A 14868-nucleotide genomic window follows, 5' to 3' on the forward strand; every position below is an offset into this window, starting at 1 on the left:
CCTCTTGGGGAGGAAGCTAATGTGGGGCCTATCAAGAAGGGAAATCATCTAATGATCTTAAGGACACAATGGCAATTATGTGCATTCAGTCATGGAGTGCGAAAGAGCCATTATCAAATTAACATGGGCCAAGTGCTTATGGCCCATGTACGTAACACATCACACATCATACATCACATGCATGAAATAATAACACAATTGATCCAATCAATTAACTCATCTATAAAACCCTAAATTAATTAGGTTAAATTAGTGTCACCCATTAAAGCCCATAACATTATCATATAACATTATCTAGGTATATTAGCTGAATTGCAAAAGGTAGTTCGACCCATATATATGCTAAATTAGGGCTGATGTAAATTTAACTTAATTAAACTGTGGTTTTACAGGGAGGGCCAAATTACATCTTGCAATGGGCCATCAAACCCTTGGTCCATAATAAAAATTTAGGGCTGAGAGCAGTCCTTATTGAACCACAGATTCGGTCCAACTAGTTTGGTCCAATCTATGTCAAATGGGTCTAGGGTTTGGTGTTTATTACAAGATTAATTCAAGAAGACGATCTAAAAATTAAAATGATGAAAACAAGACAATCAAGAATCAGCAAACAACAATCAAGGGGCTGTTCGTAAGGCTGCAACCCTACAAAATAAAGATTAGTTCGCAAATTGCAGGTTCCATATCTACAAAATGCAGATGGCTGAACTCGATTCTGCAAAACTTCTCCTCCATGCGCTTCCAGAATTTATTCCAATGAAAAAATAGAAAAAATCTAATTTCTCTATTAATTTACATCAGAATAAATCCTATACATTTCGTCTAAAAAAATTATTTACAGACCGAATTGAATAGAATGATGCAGTAGGATGTGCAAATTCTTGGCGCCAATAAAAGATCTTGATCTCCACCATATGAACAACCCATAATTCAAGAAATAAATATAGAACATTTCTATAACTATTATAGGTAAATAAAAAAATAATTTTCAGATCATTCGCCCATAGCTTATCAGGTTCAAATCAAGTATGATTTTGGTTCAAGAATGTGAACCTGGCTCTAATACCACTGAATGGAAGGGCGATCCATCATATGGATGGCCAAACCCTACAGGAAGGTTGGGCGAAATTAAAAAATTTTTTTTTTCTCCCATTCGGGAATCGTATTCCCTAATTTAGAAAACTACATTTTCAATTTTGTTCTTGGAAAAAAACTGGACCAAATCTAAAACCAAAAGAAGGGAGAGGGAAATATCTGATATGGAATTAAAAGGAACTCCTAACGTAGGTGTTCACACCCAAAGAGGACACTAAATCCGCCTCCATTGAAGATGACACAGTGTATATTGAGACAGGATCAGCAAGAATGGTTCTTCAGCAAGAACTTGGGATTCTTCACCAAGAATTGAGTAGGGTGGTATGGGCACGACTTCTGATTGTTTCTTCACCAAGAAACAATATTAAGAACACTTCTTGATCACTCCAGTAGGTGGAGATCGAACTGGGATGGCGCCATGAACTGAGGGAGAGAAAAGACTGCAGAGAGAATTATGTTCCTTCTGTGGAATTCACCCCCTATTTATAATCCTTTCAGAATCAACTTCCTAATCTGATTAGGAATGAGATTTCCAAATCTAAATCTTGTAATTAGATCTGGACTCTCAAGTTGATAAGACTTATCTTATCCAACTACTAATCCTAGTCAAATTATAAACCTAGAATGGTCCATTTTAATTAAACCATTTAAGCCCAGCTCGAAATGGGCTTTAGGCCCATTAAGTCATATTGCTTACTTAATCCATTATGTGCTGGCTAATTTGGTTCTCTTTGTGCAATGCTCATCTTTGGATAGTTGGAGTTCCAATCCTACTCGACTACTAAAAATAACAAACTAACATTATCTACACTACTAGATAAAAAGCTTGACAGAACACTGTAAAGTGCTAACTTAATATTCATTCTTGCATCTATTTAACATTAACACAATGGTTAGAGCGCCTAGAGAACTAAATTAAGTAGATTCAAGTGAAAGAACATACCTCATATATAGTTTAGGAGCAAAAGTTGAATGCAGCCACTATTTCCATATTCTGTAACTCAGATCTTTCAAGCATCGAGGTTCGTTTACGATTGTGATCATGTGGCCCAAGGAATGGGAAAGCACTACTGATTGACTAACTTTTCTGCAACAGTAGTTCTGCTTCCAGCATGATTCAACTACGATAATCTGAATCTAGGATCAGTCCTAGAGGTGCTGCTGGGTTCTCATAGTTTGTAGGCAAAGTGGAAAGTCCATTAGGCTAATGGGAAGAAGATTCTTGGCACATAGGAAATGTGGGACATGTTATGAAAACATCTAAATGCTCCTGAATATGCAGAAAATTATAGTAGTGTCGTGCAAGGCTTGGGAGAAGGATTCGGACATGAAGTTGGTGATCTCTCAAGCTATGGGATGAAGAAGAGCAAGGAGGGGTTGTCTTTGAACGTGGAGGAGTATTCTCTATACTAGTGAGTATAGAGTAATTGCTATAGGCTTTTTTCTGTGTTTTGGATGTGAGAAAGGGGTGGTATTTATATATTTTTTGAGAGGAGAATGGAGGGCTGTGATGGAAGATAAGAGAGACCAATGGATGATGTTTGAATGGTTTTTGGAGGGAGATTAATTGAGAGAATGGACTGTCAAGATAGCCTTGTGAGAGATTCTCTCAATCAATCAAGACAGAGTGAAAGATTTCACCAATTTACCTAAACTAGACATTCCAAGTTTAGGTGATTGGCTTGATTGATTGGAAGCTATAGCTGGTCAAATCTTAGACTTTTAAGATGTTTTTAGAGGATGAGGGGAATTTTGGGTAATGGAATGCCCTAGATTCGAAGTTATTGTGAAGAGGATTCTAAACGGAGGGTCTAGATCGAGTCTAGCTTCAGGTCTCAAGATGGAGGAGTTAACGGTGTCGGAATTGGACGATCTTGGTACCGTTGGACTTAGAATTTCGAGATCTATTCAATTATAAGGTTGGATTTCAGATTTTATGGGGGTTAGGATTAAGGATCAGAGATGATCCCGATCGGACGATGGGAATCGGTTTCGGTTTTGGGTCTTGAGATGAAGGGGTAAGTGGTGTTGGATTTGAGTGATCTTAGTGTCATTGGATTTGGATTTTTGGGCTCTACATACCTTTGGTCTCGGATTTTGGATTTTATGTGAAATGAGGATTAGGATTAAAATGACTATGATCAGATGATTAAAATTGATTCCGACTCTAGGTCTTAGGATGATGGGGTAAATGGTGTTGGACTCAGGTGATCTTAGTGTCATTGGATTCGGATTTTTGGGCTCTATGTACCTATGGTCTCGGATTTTGGATTTGATGTGAAATGAGGATTATGATTAAAATGACTTTGATCAGACGATCAGAATCAGTTTTGGCTTTGGGTCTTAGGATGATGGGATAAACGGTGTCAGACTCGGGTGGTCTTGGTATCGTTGGATTTGGATTTTTGGGTTCTACGTACCTGTGGTCTCAGATTTTGGATTTGATGTAAAATGAAGATTAGGATCAAAATGACTCTGATTAGATAATCAGAATCGATTCCGGCTTCGAGTCTTAGGATGAATGGGTAAACGGTGTTGGATTTGGGTGATCTTAGTGTCGTTGGATTTGGATTTTCACTCTACGTACCTATAGTCTCAAATTTTGGATTTTATGTGAAATGAGGATTATGATTAAAATGACTCCGATCAGATGATCGAAATCGATTTCGACTTCGGGTATCAGGATGAAGGGGTAAATAGTGTTGGATTTGGGTGATCTTGGTGTCATTGGGTTTGGGTTTCTAGGATCTATGTACCTATGGTCTTGGATCCTCAAGGCCCCAACTTTTGTAAAATTCTAAAAATACCCCTAGGTCGACCGCAAGGTTAGCTAAAGCATGCTTGAAGCTCAAAGTGCTGCAGAAAGACTGAAGAGCATAAAAATGGGGTGTCTACAGATTGCCCCTCTTTATTGGAGGATGATAATCCGAACAACAAAGCTTGAGGAGATAACCCATTTTTGCGCAGAAATGCAATGAAATGACTATCTTGTTTAAAAGAATGCTGCTCAAAAAACTTTTTTCATGACAAAACTGTTGATGATTGAAAGAAGATGATTGTTTTTTTTGAAAATGATGCCCCTGGAATCTCCTCCTATGTATGCTCCCATAGCTGTCTAGCACTCGTTCGGCTATTGATAGAAGGGTTGCCATATGCAGGCCAATCCCTGGATCTTCCCGAAGGGGTTTTTGAAATGAAATCTCTTACCCACAATGTTTGTGTGGGTGTCTAGGACTATGGTCGCCCCTACAACAGAGGAATTGTGGAATCTCTCGTTGGCCAATTCCCTGAGATTTTTTGGGATGCATGATCTGATAAATAGATGATGAAAAAGGAAAGAAGACCTTTGTCACTGAGAAAATCTTTTTTGCAGAAACTATTGAGTGTGGGAAAGTCATTCCAACATATTTCCTTGTTAAGAATAACAGAAAGACATCCAGCAAGTTCTCACACCTAAGCCATGCATGTTTGACATGGGCAAGTCAATGGCTCTTTGGGCATTTGGCTTTGAAATCCAAAATATGCTTTGATGTTAAGGGTTGTGTTAGCCACCTAATATGAAGATTAGAGGCATATGGGACTCAGGGCTCCCGTAGTAGATGCATTGCAATGATAATAGCGATGTTGATGTGAGGATGAAGCTTGAGTTGCAGCGTAAGAGATGAGGAAGTTGATGATTGTGTACCTGGTGCTTACCTGTGTTGAAGTTTGATGGTTGATGATGGTGCAAGTAGCCACTATCGCTTGATGAGATGACAAAGAGTACTAATGAAGAATGACTTTTCTCGAAAGATGCATGCATGACATGTTGAAAGCACTCTCCTTTTTTTTTAAATATGAAGGAAAAACAACTTTGGTGATTTTATGGCCTCAATTTTGTCTAAGTGGATGAATTCTTTTCTTTTGTGATAGATGTCCTAGACTTATCATCAACAGCCATCACCAAAGCATTTATTTGAAAACTTTTCAAAAACAAAATCCTTTTGGAGTGTTAAAAATTCTTTTGAAAATAGTCGGCTAAACCATGAAAACATGATCTGTGTTACTAACTTTTACTGAGTTTGGTCCATCAGAGGTGTGTGAAAATGGTTGAGTTGACTTCAAGATTGGGAGGTGGCATTGTGGAATTCTCTTCCGATGGTCCACTACTTAGGCATTTCCCCTATAATTTAGTAGAGGTGGATGATTGATCTCTGGTGCTATTCTGTTGTTCTTCCAAAGTTGTGAGATACCAAGTGCTTCTAGGAACTTTCTCTCTTTTTTTTGCTTCATTTTTTTTTTCTTTTTTTTTTTGCCTCTTTTTTTTTTTTTTTTGCTTGCCCTAAATTTTGACTGAATCGCCCTTTCAGGTTTTCAACTCAATGGGCTAAGAGAATGCCTTTCCTTTAAATCAATTGCCTTGAATTCTACTTATAGGAGACACGTAACCTTATGAGGTCTAGAGAGGGCTTCTTATTAGGACGAAATGTGGCTTGGGACTCGGATAGGTGAGTAAAGGCATATATGGAGGGCTTTTTGAAGGGTTGTGGGGCTGCAAGGTCCAAAGGTTAAGTTTTATTTTATTTTGAAAGCTAGGAAGGGTTCCTTAGAGTGGTCCCATCTATTTCCTTTGATTCGAGGTTTTCGTTGCCTTGGGGTCAAGGGAGGACTTGTCTTAGGACAAAACATGGCTTAGGACTTGAGTGAAGAATGAACAGATAAAAGGCTCAAACTAAATGCAGCATCTAGGGGCCTATCGAGTGGTTACGAGTGCAGTGTAGCACCTCACTTAAGTGACTAGATAGTTGGGGAAATAATGATCTGCCTCTTTGTCTTAAATCTTGATCGAATTTTTCTTTTCCTTCTTTAAATTGTTTTTATTTTCTTTTCTTTATTTTCTCTCCTTTTTTTTTTGGTTTTTTTTTGGACTTTTGCCAAGACCATGTTTCTCCTAATCTGGTTGGAGGTGGGTGAGTATTCCTCAAAAGGCCCTTAAAGACAGTGGAAGGATGTAGAAAGAAAATATTTTTGGATTTTTTCATATTTTTCTTTTTTTTTCAAAATTTTCATGAAATTTAAGGAGAGAAAAGGCCAAGTCCAAAGTTGTTGTCAAGGGATCAAAGTGTGATCATGGGTAGCTCAGGGTATGTTTTCGGTTAACGATGGCCTCCCTTTTTATGGACTGCTTAAGGCTTTCGTTGCCCCTTGTCTAAGGAATAGATGATAGACTCTAGGGGTCCTTACCTTGCTTCACTATATTTTTTTCAGACCAGGTTGTCTAAAGAGTGATTAAGGTAAGAAGGAAAGGCTAAGGCTCAATCATGGATTCCATGGGATGGGGTATAAAATAAGGTGGCTCGAGATAAAAATCAACCAAAGATGGTCTCTCAACAACTTTGCACCTCATTTCCAATTTAATTGTAGGAAGGGCATTACTCTGTCTTTTTCTTTTCTTTTTTTTCTTTCGCTTCTTTTTTTTTACCCTAACTTTTGCCTGAGCTGCCCTTTCAGGTTTTCAACTCAGCGGGTTATGCATAGTATTTTTTGATCCTATCAACATTGGTAGGCTTTGGAAGTTCATTTCTATCAAGTCAACAAGTTGAACAGCATAACCAGGCAATACTTCTTTGATGGCATAGGGGCCCTCCCAGTTAGGCTTGAACTTGCCCCTAGTATCAAGACGATCTCCTATGATAGCTTTAAGTACTAGATCTCCTGGTTGAAACTCCCTTGGTCGGACCTTCTTTGAAAAACCTTTGGCAATCCTTTCTTGATAAGATTTGATGTGACACAAGGCTTGTAGTCTCTTTTCATCAATATTCAACAACTCCTCTGCTCTAATTTGCAACCAGTCCTCTTCAAATAGGGCATCTTTCCTTCTACTCGGGACCTGGACCTCAATCAGAAATACCGATTCCATCCCATACACCAAGGAGTAGGGTGTAGCATTAGTCGGAGTGCGAATGGAGGTACGATAAGCCCATAAGGCATAAGGGAGCTTCTCATACCAATCTTTATATGTCTCTATGGTCTTCTTCAATATATGACCAATGGTCTTGTTAGCGGTTTCAATAGCTCCATTTGTTTGAGGTCTATAAGGTAAAGATTTATGCCTCTTGATCTTGTACTTTTCACAGAGGGAGTCGAGATACTGGTTGTCAAAATTCAATGCATTATCAGAAATGATTTTGTGTGGTACTCCAAATCTGCAAATTATATTATTCATAATAAACTTGGCCACATGCTTTTGGGTGGCATTCTTGTAGGTTGTTGCTTCGATCCATTTTTTAAAGTAGTCAATCATCACAAGTATGTATTCATGTCCATTAGATGCCTTAGGAGTTATCCTGCCGATGACATCCATCCCCCATACAGAGAATGGCCAAGGGGAGACTAGGTTATGAAGTTCAATAGGTGGTGCATGGATGTGATCTCTGTATATTTGACATTGGTGGCATCTTTTAACAAATTTGCAATAGTCCTTGACCATGGTGCTCCAGTAATACCCCATTCGTTGTAATTTCTTGACTAACATGTGGCCATTCATGTGGGGTACATAGTCACCCATGTGGACTTGTCTCATCATCTCACATGCTTCTTGCTCAATTAAGCAAAGTAAGTGAGTTCTGTCTTGGGCCCTTTTGTGCAACTTTCCTCCCCATAATATATACTGATAAGCCAAATGTTGGATCATTCTCGTCTTTATGTGAAGCATTGTCTAGAATGATCCTATCTTCTAAGTACCATTGGATGTCATGGAACCAAGGATTGCCATCAATTACTACGGTAGAACTTCTAATAGTATAACAATAGGCCGGTTCTTCTTTTTGTTTTATCACTATTGGTCTAATGTGGCCTCCTTCTGGACCTGCGACCCCAAGGCTGCTAGTGGATTGGCCAAGTGATTGTATTCTCTGGCTATATGATGGAAAGAGATATCTTCAAAATGATGGGCCAGACTCTGCAGATGATAATGGTAAGCCTTAAGTATCTTGTTCTTAATCTTCCATTCCTGATTAGCTTGAACTAATGATGAGTAGGGAGTCACCATAGGCCTCAATGTTTTTGACATTTAGCAATAGAGCTGCTTTTAGACCAGCAATGCATGCTTCATATTCTGTCATGTTGTTGCTGTAGGGGAACCTTAGCTTGAAGACGAGTGGGACCTGTAGTCCTTCAAGTGAGACTACGACAATTCCTATTCCTCTACCAGCATCATTTTTGGCACCATCAAAGTACATCTTCCATCAACTAGTTGATTGTTCTGATTCCATTTCAAGAATGAGGATGTCTTCATCAGGGAACTTAGTTTTTAATGGCTCAAAGTCTAGAAGGGGGTGTTCTGCTATGGCTCGACCTCTGATTTGTGTGACATAAGTAATATCGAATTCGGATAGCGATAACTACCACCTAGTTGTCCTTCCTGAGAAGGCTGGATTTTCAAACATGTAATTTAATGGGTCCATTCGTGCCAAGAGCCATACCGAGTGAGAGAGCATTTAATGTCTAAGTCTTTGAGTAGCCCAGACCAAGGCAAGGCATGTCTTTTCTAAGGTTGAGTACTTTGCTTCTGACTTTAACAAGCGCTTGCTAATGTAGTAGATGGCTCTCTCTTTTCCTCATGTCTTATCATGTTGCCCTAAAACTACTCCCATTGATGTGTCTGTGATTGAGAGATAGAGGATAAGTGGTCGTCCTGGGACTAGTGGAACAAGGACTAGAGGGTTGAGTAAGTATTCCTTGATTTTGTCAAATGCTACCTGACACTCCTCAGTCCATTCCTTGGAGAATTCTTTCTAAGCAGCTTAAATATTGGCTCACAGATTGGAGTTAATCTGCCTAGGAATCCTCTTATCTCCTTCTCGGTCTTGGGTGGTGGCATTTTGAGAATTTCCTTGACTTTGATCGGATCAACTTCTATTCCCCTTTGAGTGATCATGAAGCCAAGGAGCTTGCCAAAGGTTGCTCCAAACACACACTTTTGGGGGTTCAGCCTTAGCTTGAACTTCTTGAGCTTGGTGAAGAGTTTCTTGAGGTTGGAAATATGGTCCTCCCTTGTCCATGATTTCACTATCATGTCGTCAACATATACTTCAATTTCCTTATGCATCATGTCATGGAACAAGGTTGTCATGGCCCGTTGATAAGTAGCACTAGCATTCTTGAGATCGAATGGCACGACTCTATAATAGTAAGTTCCCCATGGAGTGATGAAATATGTCTTTTCCCTATCTTCTTCTACGATGAGAATTTGATTGTACCCTGAGAAGCCATCCATGAAAGAGAGGAGGGCATGCCTAGCGGTGTTGTCTACCAAAATGTCGATATGAAGGAGTGGAAAATCATCTTTTGGGCTAGCCTAGTACAAATCTTTGTAGTCTATGCACATTTTGACTTTTCCATCTTTCTTGTGTACTGGCACTATATTTGCTAACCACTCAAGGTATCACAAAACTAGGAGAAAGCCAGCATCGCATTGCTTCTCAATTTCTTTGATTTTTTAAGTCCATTCTGGCTTGAGTCTTCTAAGCTTTTGCTTCACTGGTTTTGATCCCTTTGTGATGGGCAACTTATGTCCCACTATATCTGAACTAAGGCCAGGCATGTCTTTGTAGGACCAAGCAAATATTTCATCAAATTCCTTTAACAACATGATCATAGCTTCTCTTTCTTTGAAACTCAAGGTAATGCCTATCTTGACCATCTTTGGATCATCCTCAGTGCCTAAGTTAATAGTCTCAGTCTCATCTTCTGTTGGATGGGCCCTATCCTCGTGCCTTTCAAATGATTTTGCTAGCCCTTCCGAAGTATCTCTATGCTCATCACTTGGACCATTTTCGAGGTTAGAAAGCAAAGCTGGTTTAAAACTTTTAGAATTTTCAAAACAAATTTGGATGCTTTTTTTTTGTGATTTTTGAAAATTTTTTGCTTTTTTGAGTTATGGAAAATATTAAATTTTTTTTGGATTTGGAAAAATATTTGATTTTTTTGGATTTGAAAAAATATATGATTTTTTTTGGGTTTTGAAAATATTTGATTTTTTTGGATTTTGAAGAATATTTTATTTTTTTTTGGATTTTTTAAATGGTGATGCAATGCTATATGATGTGATGCAATTTGATGCAATGTCAGAAGCCTCCGATATGGGGAGGTTTATGAACTTTTTTTTCAAGACATTAATGGGCTTGATGATGGGCCAGATGACCCTAGGACTGATATTCCAATTGTAGTTTGGACGTATTGTCGGACGGATGCAGAGGGTTGGGTCTATGTTGCACTCACTATGAATTGGAGCCATGATAGTGCAAACATGAGACTTAACCCAATTTCTGCTAAAACCTGATATGGTCCCATCCCCCGGATGATAAGATGGAGAGTGCGTACCTTAGGATGCGGAGTTACTACCCATACTACCGTTAGGTGAAAGCGGCATGTTAGATTGTAGGCTTGCTGGAATTGGGACGATCATCATGGGTTTTGCCTCGTCAGTAGGCTCTATTTCAGTGTGTTCCGGTGTAGGAGAACCTATCTCAACCTGGGGTCCTTCCTGGACTTGCTTTAGGGGTCCATGAATGCTTTCTTCTAACCTTTGCCCTTTAGTTTCATCCATAGATTATGTGTCCCAATCATTCCACGACTCATTTTCCTCGATGTCCATGAGAAATCTCTGGAGGCACAGATAGGAGTCTACATCCAAGATGTGAGGGTTTGAAGTTACAAAAATAAGTAGTGCCCCTCCAAGGTTCAGGCTAACATGACAAGTCATGCAGAAAACCCGATTTTTTTCTTCATTGATGTATAAGCAGCCTTGCCCAAAGAGGTTCATCATCTGCATTGGGTCAATTCCGATCCATTCTTCATCATCATGTGTTGGGTCATATATTAGTGATTGTCTGAGGTTCAAATTAACCCAACCACCTGGAGGGATAGGAGTAATATATGCCTTTTCATTTCCCCCAATCTTTCGGACATGATACCACTATGGAGATGACTCAATTTCAAAGGCAGGTACTATATTCATCTAATGCTTGATTTTAGTTGGTTGGAGAAGTCCTCTACAAACTCAGCCAATTGGATTTCCTGCTTGTAATGATCAACCTCTTCTTGAAATCTCTCTTCTTTCCACCTAGTAGCTACGGTTCTTGGATCTAGCTTAGGGGTTGGGAGATTAGTTGGTTTTTCCCCTACCTTAACGAAGTAGTGATTTAGGTCCAAGGTATAGGGTGTCATTGGTAGGGGTTCCCTTAATCGGGTAGCCTTCAATTCAGCCTGTGTTGGTCTGTTCCCTAGCCCAAACCTTCCTTTGGGTTGTGGTATTGAGATCGACTCAATGATTCCTTGTTGTTCTTTGCCCAGTCCTAGCCCTGGCACAAACCCCATATATCTAAATGTTCGTACTACCATGATGTTAGTAGACCCCGGTAAAAGGGTAATGTTTTCATCCTTAAGATGTTTAAATTGTACTCTCCTAACAGTGGCAACCCGCTCCGTGGTAGCATGGATTCTAGAGTGTAATTCTGGGTCTCCAAGGATGCTAATAATGTCATACCCATGAAAGAACCTAACCCTTTGATGAAGTGACGATGGTACTGCCCCGGTTGAATGTAGCCATGGCCTTCCGAGTAAGAGGTTAAAATTCGCAAGTGCATTGAAAGTCACAAATGTCACTTGAAACTGGACCGAACCTATGGTCAGGTTGATAGTGACCTCCCCTTCTTCTATTTCATGATTGTCAAAGGCTTTGACTATAACTCTAGAAGGATGGAGATCATCTTCTAGACCCAGATATTGAGCGGCCCAAAGTGGACAGACATTCAACCCTGCCCCATTGTCTATCAAGCACAAGGGGACTCTTTGATTCATGTAGTCTATAGTTATGTTAAGAGCTTTGTGTGGTTAACCCCTTCCTTTGGCAAGTCTTGGTCTGTGAAGGTGATGGCACCGGTTTGGTCTAAACTTGCAATAGTATGGGCCGTCTTGAGGGCATATATCATTTGGAACATGTGCTTGGATAAGGAGGTCCATCACTACCTTTCTATGGCTTGGAAAGGTCATCAATAATCCCCCAAACTGAGATGCTAGTTGGGGTTCTCTTTAGCTACCTTACCACATCTCCATCTAGCTTGCTTGTCTCGACCATAACTTCTGCTCGGCCTGTGCTCTTGTTAGTTGTTGCTTGTGTTGGTGCTGATGGTTCTGGTTGTAATGTTGTCGAGGGTACTGATGGTTATGCTAGTTGTACCATTGGTGGCACCATTGGAGGCATCATGAATGTTAATGATTCACCTGCCTTCGCATGCCCCTTGTTTGGCCAAGTGTTGTGATTCTAAATGAGGGGGTTTAAAATGTCTGCCACTTCTTGTCATATGTGTCACCTCAGCTAGCCCTTCTTGTTGGTCTTGAGTTGATTGGCTCTTTTGTCCTTTTAAGAGGATCTCTTCCAACGGCACCGGATAGCTAATTCTTGGGGTCCTGCTCTGTTGCGCCACCTTAATTATGTCTTCTAATGACACTGGATGCCTGACTTTTTCCTGCCTTTGTTAACTCATTTGGACTACTTCATCAAGAGTCACAGGTCGGGATGGGTGTTTTGTTGACCTGTCAAGAGCATTCTGCTAGTCATAGGGGACTGCATGATACTCCGGTGGCCTGAATAAATCTTGAACACATTCATCAATCTCGTCCCATTTGTCAAGATTAGACTCTACAAGAAATATGGGTCCCTCTTCTTCATCTTTGGTGTCTCCAACTAACTCATCTAATGTGACTGGACCCAGAACATAGAAGAGTACTTGGTTGACAATTGGGAGGATCATGTTCACATTTTCCTCTAGTCAGATCTTGGAGATGAATCTTGTTGGGTCAAAGGTTGGTCCCATTTGCTAATAAATTGTAGCTAAATCTCTTAATTCCATCGGCTTCTTTTCCTCCTTCCTAATTGGTCTGATTAGTGATGTGGGATCTAACACCTCTGACGACACTGAGACCATTGGTATGAAATTTAATGGTTGGACCATCTGTCTTGGCTTATAAAGTGCCAACCTGATGCTTGGGCAATGGGTTCGTAGTGATATTTAGTTGTTGTTGATTGCTTGAACCTGGGGTAGTGATCTGCTTCTTGTCGATCAGGTCTTGTATGGAATTCTTTAGTGCACGATTGTTGGTCCAATGACCTGGTCCCTGGTGAAATTCACAAGCAGCATTTCTATTAAACCAAGATGATAGAGGGTCTGGAGGTGGCCTAGGTGCTAAGGGAGTCAAAAGGCCCATCTAGTAGGCCCGGGAGTAGTTGGCTCATGGGTCTACCCAAGTTAGTATATTCTCTGTCTGGTCTCTAGGGGTATTGACTCCTATACTGCCTAGGTTGATTGTTCTGGCTATGTTGAGTCTATTCTAGTTTACTCTCATAAACTGACGCTTTTCCTGAATTATTCATTATTGGTTGAGTCCTATAGTTGGTAGAAAGTTGGCTGACCTCTGGCTTGGAAGATCCGGCCCCTATGGGCCTCTTTCCGCTGGCGAGTGCAATACCGGTCTTGTTTGCAGAGGGAATAAGTAGGATCGTTGTACCAGCTGCCAATGAGTCTTTGATTTGACAATTAGCACAAACTAATGAGTGGAAGGTAAGATGATGGGTCAGCATTAGTCTACTTGAGTATTCTGTATTGAGACTCTTCAAAACCATAACAATCAGATCTTCTTCACTTGGCCTTTTTAGCACTTGGGCTGCCTGGGCCCTCCACCTGGAAATAAATTCTGTAAATGATTCATTAGGGCATTGCTTGATCAAATCTAGTTTCCGCCTGGACAATTGAATGTTTGTATTATATGAGTAGTGTGTGATGAAAGCGTTAACTAGATTTGGCTAGGTACTAACTATGCTTGGATCTATATTCATTAGCCAGGTAACAACTGGTCCAGTTAGGCTTCCTGAGAACATTTGGACCAACAACTCATCAGTTAGGCCCATTGGTCTTAGAGTTTTCACATACATCCTCACGTGGGCTCGGGGACAACCTGTCCCATCATAACGATCAATTTCAGGCCACTTAAATCCTGGGGGAAGTCTATGGCTTGTGATTAAGTCCAAGTCAGCCAAATCTAAACGATTGCCTTGCAACTTGCTAAGGCTTTGTTCTATGTGGGCCAACCTTTGGTCCATCATACTTTGGGCCGGAGGCATTGGTGTTGCCCCTTGCATTTGGGTTTAAACCAGAATAGAGATCAAGGGTTGTGCCTAGGTCTGAACTTGTTGAAAAGGTCCTTGAGAGCAAGCCGAATATGAGTTGGGATCTTGGGCTTGAGGAACACATGATGCTTGAGTACGATGAGGGTGCCTCTAAGAACCAGTTGGATGTAAGTAGGTGCTTTGTGATGGTGATGGTGTAGGGATAGGTATAGATGAGTTCCAAAGGATTTGGGCTTGCAAACTTGCCCCTAGGCCAGAGGTAGAGGGATTAGGTCCGATTGGTTCTAGTGTTTGTATGGTTGGTAGGGAGGGAACTAAGGGTGAAGTGGTTTCTCTCAAAGTAGTGGGTATTGGGTTAATCTGAGCTTGTTGGTTTTGATCTTGTGTTCCCTACAAGTGGTGGGGAACTTGCCCTTGGCTTAATAGGTTTGGAACAGATGAGTGGGTCATCAAGATTGGGCTCTGGGTTGATGGGTTTGCTGGCTCAAGTATTTGTCTATTGGATGACAAGGTTTGGCTAGACAAGGGTTGGGCTTGGTCTTTTGCCCGGAGCTGACTTATTTCAGAACAGAGTAGTTCTACTTTTTCTATTTGTTTCTGTTGAA

The sequence above is a fragment of the Nelumbo lutea genome, chromosome 1, assembly GCF_056320005.1.
Source record: "Nelumbo lutea isolate HS-2025 chromosome 1, American lotus-T2T, whole genome shotgun sequence".
In the NCBI taxonomy this organism is placed as follows: Eukaryota; Viridiplantae; Streptophyta; class Magnoliopsida; order Proteales; family Nelumbonaceae; genus Nelumbo; species Nelumbo lutea.